The sequence below is a fragment of the Littorina saxatilis genome, unplaced genomic scaffold (genome assembly GCF_037325665.1).
Source record: "Littorina saxatilis isolate snail1 unplaced genomic scaffold, US_GU_Lsax_2.0 scaffold_761, whole genome shotgun sequence".
Classification (NCBI taxonomy): domain Eukaryota; kingdom Metazoa; phylum Mollusca; class Gastropoda; order Littorinimorpha; family Littorinidae; genus Littorina; species Littorina saxatilis.
The window spans coordinates 49,937-60,120 of NW_027127674.1; the positions used below are offsets into that span (position 1 = coordinate 49,937).

The 10,184-nt window shown below is 41.8% G+C and overlaps 1 long non-coding RNA gene across 1 annotated transcript; it reads left to right on the forward strand.

Moving 5' to 3' along the window:
* The first annotated feature begins 5,899 nt into the window (after window positions 1-5,899).
* LOC138956066 (uncharacterized) lies at window positions 5,900-9,981 on the forward strand. Its single transcript, XR_011452483.1, has 5 exons — window positions 5,900-6,004; window positions 6,290-6,542; window positions 6,939-6,997; window positions 9,371-9,485; window positions 9,823-9,981. It is a non-coding gene; the product is annotated as an uncharacterized lncRNA (long non-coding RNA).
* The last annotated feature ends 203 nt before the right edge of the window (window positions 9,982-10,184 follow it).

Consider the following 10,184-nt stretch of genomic DNA (forward strand, 5'->3'; position numbering starts at 1 on the left):
GGCAGTGAAATTGACAAGAAGAGCGGGGTAGTACTTGCGCTGAGAAGGATAGCACGCTTTTCTGTACCTCTCTTCGTTTTAACTTTCTGAGCGTGTTTTTAATCCAAACATATCATATCTATATGTTTTTGGAATGAGGAACCGACAAGGAATAAGATGAAGGTTTTTTTTAAATTGATTTGGACAATTTAATTTTGATAATAATTTTTATATTTTTAATTTTCAGAGCTTGTTTTTAATCCAAATATAACATATTTATATATTTTTGGAATCAGAAAATGATAAAGAATAAGATGAACGTAAATTTGGATCGTTTTATAAAAATAATATTTTTGTTACAATTTTCAGATTTTTAATGACCAAACTCACTCATTAGTTTTTAAGCCACCAAGCTGAAATGCAATACCAAACCCCGGCCTTCGTCGAAGATAACTTGACCAAAATTTCAACCAATTTGGTTGAAAAATGAGAGCGTGACAGTGCCGCCTCAACTTTCACGAAAAGCCGGATATGACGTCATCAAAGACATTTATTGAAAAAATGAAAAAGACGTATGGGGATTTCATACCCAGGAACTCTCATGTCAAATTTCATAAAGATCGGTCCAGTAGTTTAGTCTGAATCGCTCTACACACACACACACACACACACACACACACACACACACACACACACACACACACACACACACACATATATACACCACGACCCTCGTTTCGATTCCCCCCTCTACGTTAAAACATTTAGTCAAAACTTGACTAAATGTAAAAACATACAGCAGCTATACCTGGGAGTTTTAGGCATCCGTGTTGTCACGCATTGTGCGCATACATCAGGGGTGAGTTTTGGCGCTCGCCTGCTCGCCCGCGGCGACTTCAAATCGCGTGGGGCGAGTTCGAAATTCCTCTGAAATCGCCCGCCGGGCGGGTTCAAATTTTGCTGAAGTACAAAGTCGTTAGGCAACGTAGTCAATCGGAACGGCCGGCGAACAAATATCTCTGCGGGCGATCTCAAAATCTGTCAATTCTCTACTGCCCACTCATCCCCCCCCCCTTCCCCCACTTTGAGGACTCAGGTCTACCATCAATCAATGTCAGACACATTGGCTAGACAGCTACCCCCCTCCGCCTCACTTGACCGTGTCATCACCCCTCCAGTGCCACGAGCCGCTGGCGATTGCATCAGCAGTCAAAATAGTTAAACCCCCCCTCCGTCCCCCGGCTCTTTGCGCTATTCACTTCACCCCCTCTCTGATCTTATCCTGCGCTCACCAATCCTTCAGAGACTTTCACATGTTGTAAAACAGTTTCCTCTCAGATAAAAACTCGGTCATTGACCCCGAGTAAGAAGGTCAGTGTCTCGACAGGCAGCTGTGTTCAGATTGCAAGTAACGGTCATTGACCCAGGTCTCAAGGCCAACCAGCTTTTACAATGCATCTGCCTTTGATCTGACCGCCCATCCAGAGCAAACATATTCCCCCTAGCCCTCTGTATTTTTCCTTTGATGTGCCTGCTATGTACCACTGATCCAGTTTCTGGGAAATGTATATAATTATGTCATTGACTGCAGGGATACTCATTGAGACCGTTTTCCCAAATATGTTAACACCAGCTTTGCTGACCAACTTAGTACAAGTAGTGACAGTACTACTGCTGTCAATTATTTCCCTTCAACTAAGGAAGTAAAAAAAAACACCCAGATCCACTATATGTGATAAGGCCAAAAAAAAAATAGGTCTGTTTACGGTAACATAGGCCAACAAAATAGGGTCGGTAGGTCGGGTTTTTTTTTTTTTTTTTTTCCCAAAAAACCTTATTTTTACGTTATTTTGCAAAAAAAAACCAAAAGATTTTTTTCTTTCCCCAAATGCCAAAAAAAAGTCTAGGGTCGCGCGAAAAAAATAAGGTCGGTCGGGTTACCGTAAACAGACCTATTTTTTTTTTTTGGCCTAAAGAAGAAAAGACAGACCTTCAACAATAGGACAAGGGATGCAACTCTGCTGAATCAAAAGCATAAAGATCACCTGGGAACAATTCTAGGATCAGGAAATCTGAACATCTGTTTGTTTTCATTAGGAAATAGAAATGAAATGTAATGCTTTTGATTATTTATGACTTAAGCTGTGGTAAATTTGGCTGGTATGCAACTTTTACAGTAATATTAATAACACAGACATAAAGAAAAAGAAACAAAACAAGAAAGCAACTTAGAAAATGTTTTGTTTGTAGTCAGCTTTTTATACTTGGTTTTATACAACAAAAAACATAATTTAAATTAAAAGAAAATGCTGATTTACTCTTTTGTAGTGTGTGTTTATGTGGTAAGTAAAGTTCCATAGTAAATTACTTTGTAAATTGTGTGGTAGGGGTACATAAAGGGGGTAACTTTTAGTGAGGTTTAGTGTGTGATTGTGTGACAGGGTGTGAATGTGGTTTTGATTTCTTGTTTCTTTGTGGCGGCTTTTATTTTAAATTCTTTATTAAAACAAGGTTAATTATCATTATATTAAAACATAGCATTTTAGTCATCAAGTTTTCTGTGTGTTTGTGGTAGTTATTAGTAGTGCAAATCCACATGTATGCATTATAAGTATGAATGTACGTCTTTTGTGTATGTGGTTAGCAAGCGACGAGCCGCTGGGGCGGTTGTAAGAAATCCCGGCAAGTTGGGGGCCGGTTGGGATTTGGGGGGGCCGGTTCAATTTTTGACTTACCGGCCCCCCTGGCCGGTAGCAAAAAAAGTTAAGGTACACCCCTGCATACATATCTAATCTAAACAACACTACTCTCCACATAAATACGCACAAATGTTGCATACAGATATTCCTTCTCTCTGATTTTGTCATGTCTCACTGTTTGTTTCCCCTGCTCTGCAAAGTACTCAAGCGGGGTGTCCGGGTGCTGCGAATAACTCTGCAAACAATTGTGATTTGGAAACAAGAACAACCAGATCGGCAACAGCAACAGCAACAACAACAACACCAACAACAATAACAACAACAATGACAACAACAACAATGACTTGTTTTCGTTCATTGCTTAGACCATGCGGCAACATGTTCTGCAAAACACTCTGCAATATATTCTGCGATTATTTAACTTTTGAAGGATTCTGGGTGCAGAACCCCAAAAAAGAGTACGATAATGCGGAAAAGTTCATAATCATCTGAATATCAGCAATTCATGAATAAAGATTTGATTTGCTGATACACATCCTGATTGCCAACCCACCCAACAATAACATAAATGAATGCAAACATACTTAAACGATCAGCTGGTCCCCAAGAGTTGGTTTATTTGTGTTGCTTTTTGAGGGTATGGTTTTTAAATTCTGAACTTTTAACTCTGTCTGTATGCAATCCAACCATCCGACAACAAATCAAACAAACAAAAAGAGAAACCCGGATCTTCCTGCAGCATGTATCAAATAACATAAATAAAAGCAATGATTTTGTCCCGCAGGTCGAATAACATGTTTACGGATTCGTTCATGGCTATTTGATTTTTAAATGTATTCTACAATGTTTCGTAAAATGTAAGCCCAGCTGACACGCAAAGGACGCATCACTTACCCTCAGGTTTTAACTTAGGTGTATTTTACCGGTGTACTCCCGGTTGACTCTCGTTTCTCCGCATCTGGTTTCTCCGTTTCCTATTTCACCAAATGCAGTCACTGACACGTACTAATAATGCCGTTTGACCGTATAGAGTACTCGCTCATATTTGTTTGTTTTGTATTTGTGAATGCCGATCACTGACACACACTTTGAAAACAAAAACTACGCAAAAACACTTATATCCCTTTCGTGGTGTAACACACACGCATCGTCACACGCACACACACACACACACACACACACACACACACACACACACACACACACACACACACACACACACACACACACACACACACACACACACACACACACACACACAGACACCGTGGCACACGTACACAGATACAATGTGTTTGTCAATTAAGAAAAGCAATATAAAAGTACGTCTTCTCGTTTATGCCATGCTAGGCAGTGTTATACACAAGAATTAAAACAGAAATGTTCAAATCGTGAAAACGAAGTTGTTCTGAAGTGATATTGTACTCTGACCAGCAGTCGGGGCTGAGTGGGATTCGTAGGCGTTCGATTATCTCATGTTCACAACGGATGAACAGGCATCGATATAACTTTTCAGATATCTTTTTCCTGCGTCTAGCTCTTGTTTCAGACGTTGAAGTCGCTTTGATACGTCCACGTATCTTCTTTGGCACAGCTGTGGTGAAAGCACACGGTCAAACGACACTTTTGAATACGGTCAAACGATAAAACGCTTCGTATACCGTCAAGCTTAACTGGACGGCGGCTACGTCAATAGTACGGATACAACCGATACGGTGAACCGGACCCGAACCATTTTACCAAATAGTCAAGGTCGTTTTAACTTAGCTGTCACCATTGTGTGTGAAGGATTAGCGTTAACCGGGAATGCCAGGTGCTTGACATGTTTTCATGTGAAAGTATGACGTCGTTGTTGTTGTTGTTGTTGTTGTTGTTGTTGTTGTTGTTGTTGTGGTGTTTGTTGTTGCTGTTGTTGTTGCTGCTGCTGCTGCTGTTGTTGTTGTTGTTGTTGTTGTTGTTGTTGTGTTTGTTGTTGCTGTTGTTCTTGCTGCTGCTGCTGCTGTTGTTGTTGCTGTTGTTGTTGTTGTTGTTGTTGTTGTTGTTGTTGTTGTTGTTGTCGTCGAATGCTGTTGATTTATGGCATGTGACCAAGTAGAGGGATGGTGTTGTCCCATGTAAAAGCATGGCCAGATCTTAGACGGTGAGTCGAACTGTTAATCAAGCCAATACGCTCAATGTTAAATCAGTAGTATAAGAATGGTAAGAACACTGATTCACTTTTGCCAGCAACAAAACTTTTTTTTTTATCTTGTGCAAAAATGAAGGTAAAGATTTTGGCGATTTTAAAGTAGTTTCGATTCGTTTATGACTGAGGACACTAAGCGACACCCCTGCAATAACATTTGGATACCGACGCTTGTTTTTGATTGGGTTGATTGGGATATCGGCATACCTGTGGATTATGTTCCGCTGAAAGGTTGATCTATGTTACAGATGTTATGTATTGATGAATCAATATGGCACAACTATATACATTTGTGGTAATCAAGACAACTGTAACGCCAATAGGTATTCCCTGTCATATATACCGCAACAAGCAACATCTGGTAAACGTTGTGTTGCGGGTGTTGCCGAAAAGGAATGAGCAGTGCGTGGACATTATCTTCAGTCTCATGTCTTTAGCTCCGCCCAGTCCACCACGACTGACAGCCGTTTGATTTTGAATTCAAATTTGGTGAGTGAATTTTTTTTCTGAAAGTACGTTATCCAGGACTTATTATACACACTTGTTTGGGTGCATGTGTGGTGTACACCTTGAAATGTTTGCCTGACAAAAATGGTGCTTTTGAGTTTGGTATAGACAGAGTATTTTTGAAAATCATATTTCAAGTGAGAGCTCGTTTCCTGAAAAGGGTTGGATATTAGACTGAAGTGCCACGCGCCGCTCTGCTTTTATACCCGACCCTCGGCCTTTAATTTGTCCAAAACAGTGTTGGAAGCACCACCGTTTATGCGATGAGATAGAATGACTTCAGAAAAGAGATCAAAAGTAAACAGGCACAGACACAAACGTATATAGAACTCACACAGGCACCAGCCAATCCCAGCCAGTTTCAACCAAACAAACCCTTCCAATCCCTCCCGCACTAACCCCACCCCTCCCACAGACACGCATACAAGTCGCCCCCCTCACCTCACCCACCCCTCACCCCCCATCACCCTCACCCCCACGCACACACACATGCAAGGGATCCCTTTCCAAATTCCACACCCTGCTTTCCCTTCACATTTCGACATCTCCATCTGCTTGACTACACTGTCTCGCTTGACGAGCAAAAGGGTGGTGTTACATGGAGTATCTGTCTTCCAGAAGTCCTGCTTTTGAGGTAAGGTGAGGTTAGGTAAAGAAAAGTATAGTCAGCTCATGTTGACCTTTGAGGTTTACCTCGTCAACATTTTGTTTGCATTTTCTCTCTTGAACAACAAGCCGCCAACTTGATAATTGAGAATGGCAGTGTGCAGGGGGGACGCACAGCCGAGGCAGATAGGGTACAAAGGTAGCGCATTTATGAAAGCAGTCAGTACATACACAGTCGTCTTCCGTTCTTCTTCTTTTTCTTGTATGGACGTCCGCTCCTGTAAGTGCTAACGAATGCCGCCGTCTTCTTCAGGGCCGGCAGATCGCCAAACAGCTTCTCCTGCAGGGGAGTCTTGTCCTGCCATGCTTCGTGTCTTTCATCCTCCAGTAGTCAGTCCTAGAGCAGCAGGTAGGTGGTCAAAGGAAGTCTTCCCTCCTACCTGACCTTACTGTGGAAAGGACATCCAGGATATATCAATGGGATTGTCGCAGTCACCTACTCTTGACGCACCGGACTTCATGGATGTCCGTAGTCGAATATCGCCTTCGATGGACGTACATCAACGGTATGCATAGTAGTGACTGTGTGTGTGTGTGTGTGTGTGTGTGTGTGTGTGTGTGTGTGTGTGTTCAGCCATCCTTGACAAGTTTGTCTTTGAGGCCGCTCACTTGTCGAATACTTTCACTGTCACTGTCAGTGGCAATGCACCGACAGCCAATACACTCCTGTGAAGTAAACTCATCACCTTAGTGACACAGTGCTTTCCGTGCAAAATGTTCAGCTCACAACTTGAGAGCTGACCAGGCTTTTACTTGGGATAAATCCACTTGGGTACATACCAGAATTCAACTTCGTGAACGACTCTTGTGCATGGGTGTAATTTTTAATGAATTAGTTTTGCAAATGTACACTTTGGTTTTGAAAAAAGAATTGTATAATTCAACATTTCCATTCTGTGCAGTGTGTCCAAGTGAAGAAATGTCCGCATTCCACGAAAAAGGCCGTGCTGGATCAAAGACGGTGAGCCGAATAATTTACACCCATGCATAGGAGGTTAGCTTTGTTATGCACAAACTTGTATTTTCTCTGAGTTTTTAACATCGACTTGTAATGCCGCATTTATTTTCAGTACTTGAGGAAGCGGTTGTCGACATCAGAGAAAAGATCGACGCCAGCAAAAAACATGAAAAGACAGAAAATTGAACAACATAATCGATGTGACAAAAAACACAAAGAAAATCGATCGTTAGATGATCATCGAACAAACACAAACTAGAAATAGCGACGCTACAAAAATCAAACGAGACACAAGATCGAACGACAGATTAACGACGCGACAAGCACGTTTAACTGCTCTCACAAGCAAACATGTATAATGAAGTAAAAGTTAACGCGGTACAGACGTAAAATCGCCCGTTTCACAAAACGAACTTAACACCTAGATTATTTGAACGCCCAAGCACCCGGCTGTGTGTGACGCCATTCTTCCAACCCCAAATATGTGATCTCATGAAAATGTGTACCCTTGGGGCGAATTTAGACCAAAACAACAACACAAATGTTGGGGGGGGGGGGGGGACAAGGAATGTGCCTTTATGCTCTTTAATCTTTTACCAGTAACATCAGCAAATTGGCTTTCTAGTGGCTTAGCAAAACCACGTAACTGTTCTTTGTTGTCATAGTATGTTAACGTTCTGCTTTGTCTAAACCCGCATTACGCTGAGTGCTTTTTGTTGTCTTGGATAGAGAAAATACAATCAAATGAACACGCAAGACTGAGCCTCATGCAAATAACATTAGCGGAACATTTGACAATACTACGATTGTACTGTTGACAATGATACGATTGTGCTTCGTCCCTTGAGCATACGCCAATGAGTGTGGAGGGAGAAACACATTAGTCATGGTCGAAAACAAGGTACTCATGGGTGCGGAACTGTTCCGCACTATTTAGTTTATGATCAACGTGTTCCAGTTGTGGATCGTCGCTATTTTTCACTTGCTCTGGATCGAACGCGATGGTCAGTTGGTCAGACCTGTCTGTCAGTACCTGGCACATCATTTCAGTGGTTGAACTATCCTAACAGGTTGCAAGTATGCAGTCTAAAGGTCTGGGTTATCAACAAACGAGAATTGTGTGACGATAATACATGTTTTTTGCACGTGTTGGTGGTTTTGTTGTGAATCAAGTTGTGAAGACCACATCAAGTGTCTTAGGGCGTTAGAACACTGCTAAAGATATGTTATAATTGTGCCATAAGTAGTCAATAGGGTCTAGGGTAGCTGGTACTTTGATGAAATGCTGGAGACATTGTTCTTGTTGGGAGCAAATCTTTCAGAGAGGACTCTAATACAGTTCCAGTTGGGAAATGCAACGTTACAGTTGTGCAAAAATCTGTAAAACAGAGGAAATCGAACTTATTTTCATTATCTGCACTGCAGGAGAACAGAAGTGGCATTTTGACAACGTTCGATTGTTCTTTGGTAGCACTGATGATGAAAATGCCGAGGACAGGAATCATTGGTTAGCGCATCGGGCTGCGGGCCGGGAGGTCGTGGGTTCGAATTCCATCAGAGTTATGTGGCTTTTTCAGGCTACGGCCGGCTCCTACCCTAAGAGTGGAAGTGCTATGGTTCCTATTGGAAGGCTGGGATCACACAGCCGATTGTCATTCACTTCACGAATGCGACTTTGAGGGTGCTCAGGTTCAGTTTACCTGACCAACACCGAAGGTGCAGCAGTTCTCGGGCCTGGTTGACGCTAGGATATATATGATAGTAATCGTAGAGTTCTGCCCTGTCACGAAGTCTCAAACCAAATTGAAAATTCATAGCAGCAGCATTATAATCGTCCTAATCTCATCAATCATCCAAAATTATAAATGGTCCTTGCTCTTGTGGCCCTTCATGCCCGGGTCTCAGTGTTCCTGTTCCATCCTTCCCTGAATAGTAGTTCTGCTGTCAGTCTTCAACGTGTGACGTTCTGGGGGGTCGACGGAGGGACGTGGTGGCGGTCTGCTCTCTGGAGGGGACGCTCACGCAGTCTGGCTCCGCGACGTAACAATCAATGTCGTTAGCTAGAAGGGGGCATAGTAGGTGTATGGCTCGGGACAGAACCACTACTGATGAACACCGTCGAAGTGACTCGGCAGCAGGGACCCGACATCCCTCCCTGGAGCGTCTGTAAAATCGGTAAGTCTGGCAGCGGAACAAAATTCAGATGTGGATGGAGCAGTGAATGCGGAGACGGGGCGGTGTGAGAGCACACCGGGACAACAAACAGGTGTTAAGACAGTATACAAACAATTAAAAAAAACTAAAACAAAACCACACTCTCCCGACGAATAAATAGGTTAAATGCAAATTCATGTTTTATTTGTTTTGTTCTTGCAGATGTTGCATATTCACGGTATGCATCCCAACCTATCTGATGGAATATCAGCATGGGATAAACAACCTAAATGGGTTTCATCATGGCATCACATTTTCACCAACAAAAAAAGCAGAAGTGAGTACTACTTTACTGGTGTGTGTGTGTGTGTGTGTGTGTGTGTGTGTGTGTGTGTGTGTGTGTGTGTGTGTATGTGTGTGTGTGTGTGTGTGTGTGTGTATGTGTGTGTGTGTGTGTTTGTGTGTGTGTGTGTGTGTGTGTGTGTGTGTGTGCATACGTGCGTGCGTGAAACTTTGTTTTCTGTCATGTGTATTTCTTAATTTCTTTTTCATTTTGTTTAAACTTTCATTCATTCATTATTGATAGCTTTTCATTTGAACAAGTACTGTAACATACCTGTTCCTTTATTTAAACTGTTTGTAGTTCTACAAATCAACGTTTTGGCCTTCTTCAGGGTTACTTCTGCGCAGTCCAGGTACGACTTGTGCTGGCAACAAAAAAGATGAACAAATACTCTGGCGTTTAATGAAGTATTTCCAATTGGATATAATCATTACCATGGAGGAGTGTTTAAATAAACGCAAAATGCACTTTCAACGTAAATGCTGCGGTAAAGGTTAGTAAGATTATTCATCTTTCCAAATCCACGGATTTGTCTGATTAACTTGTCTCTCCGCACAAACGCATATCAGTTCATTCAGTTATTTATGTGTGTTCTGGTATTTATTTATTTATTAATTACCTATTTATTATTTATTTTTTGTTTATGTATTTATTTATTCATCTTTTTGGTTTTCTATTTATGTAATTTGTTTA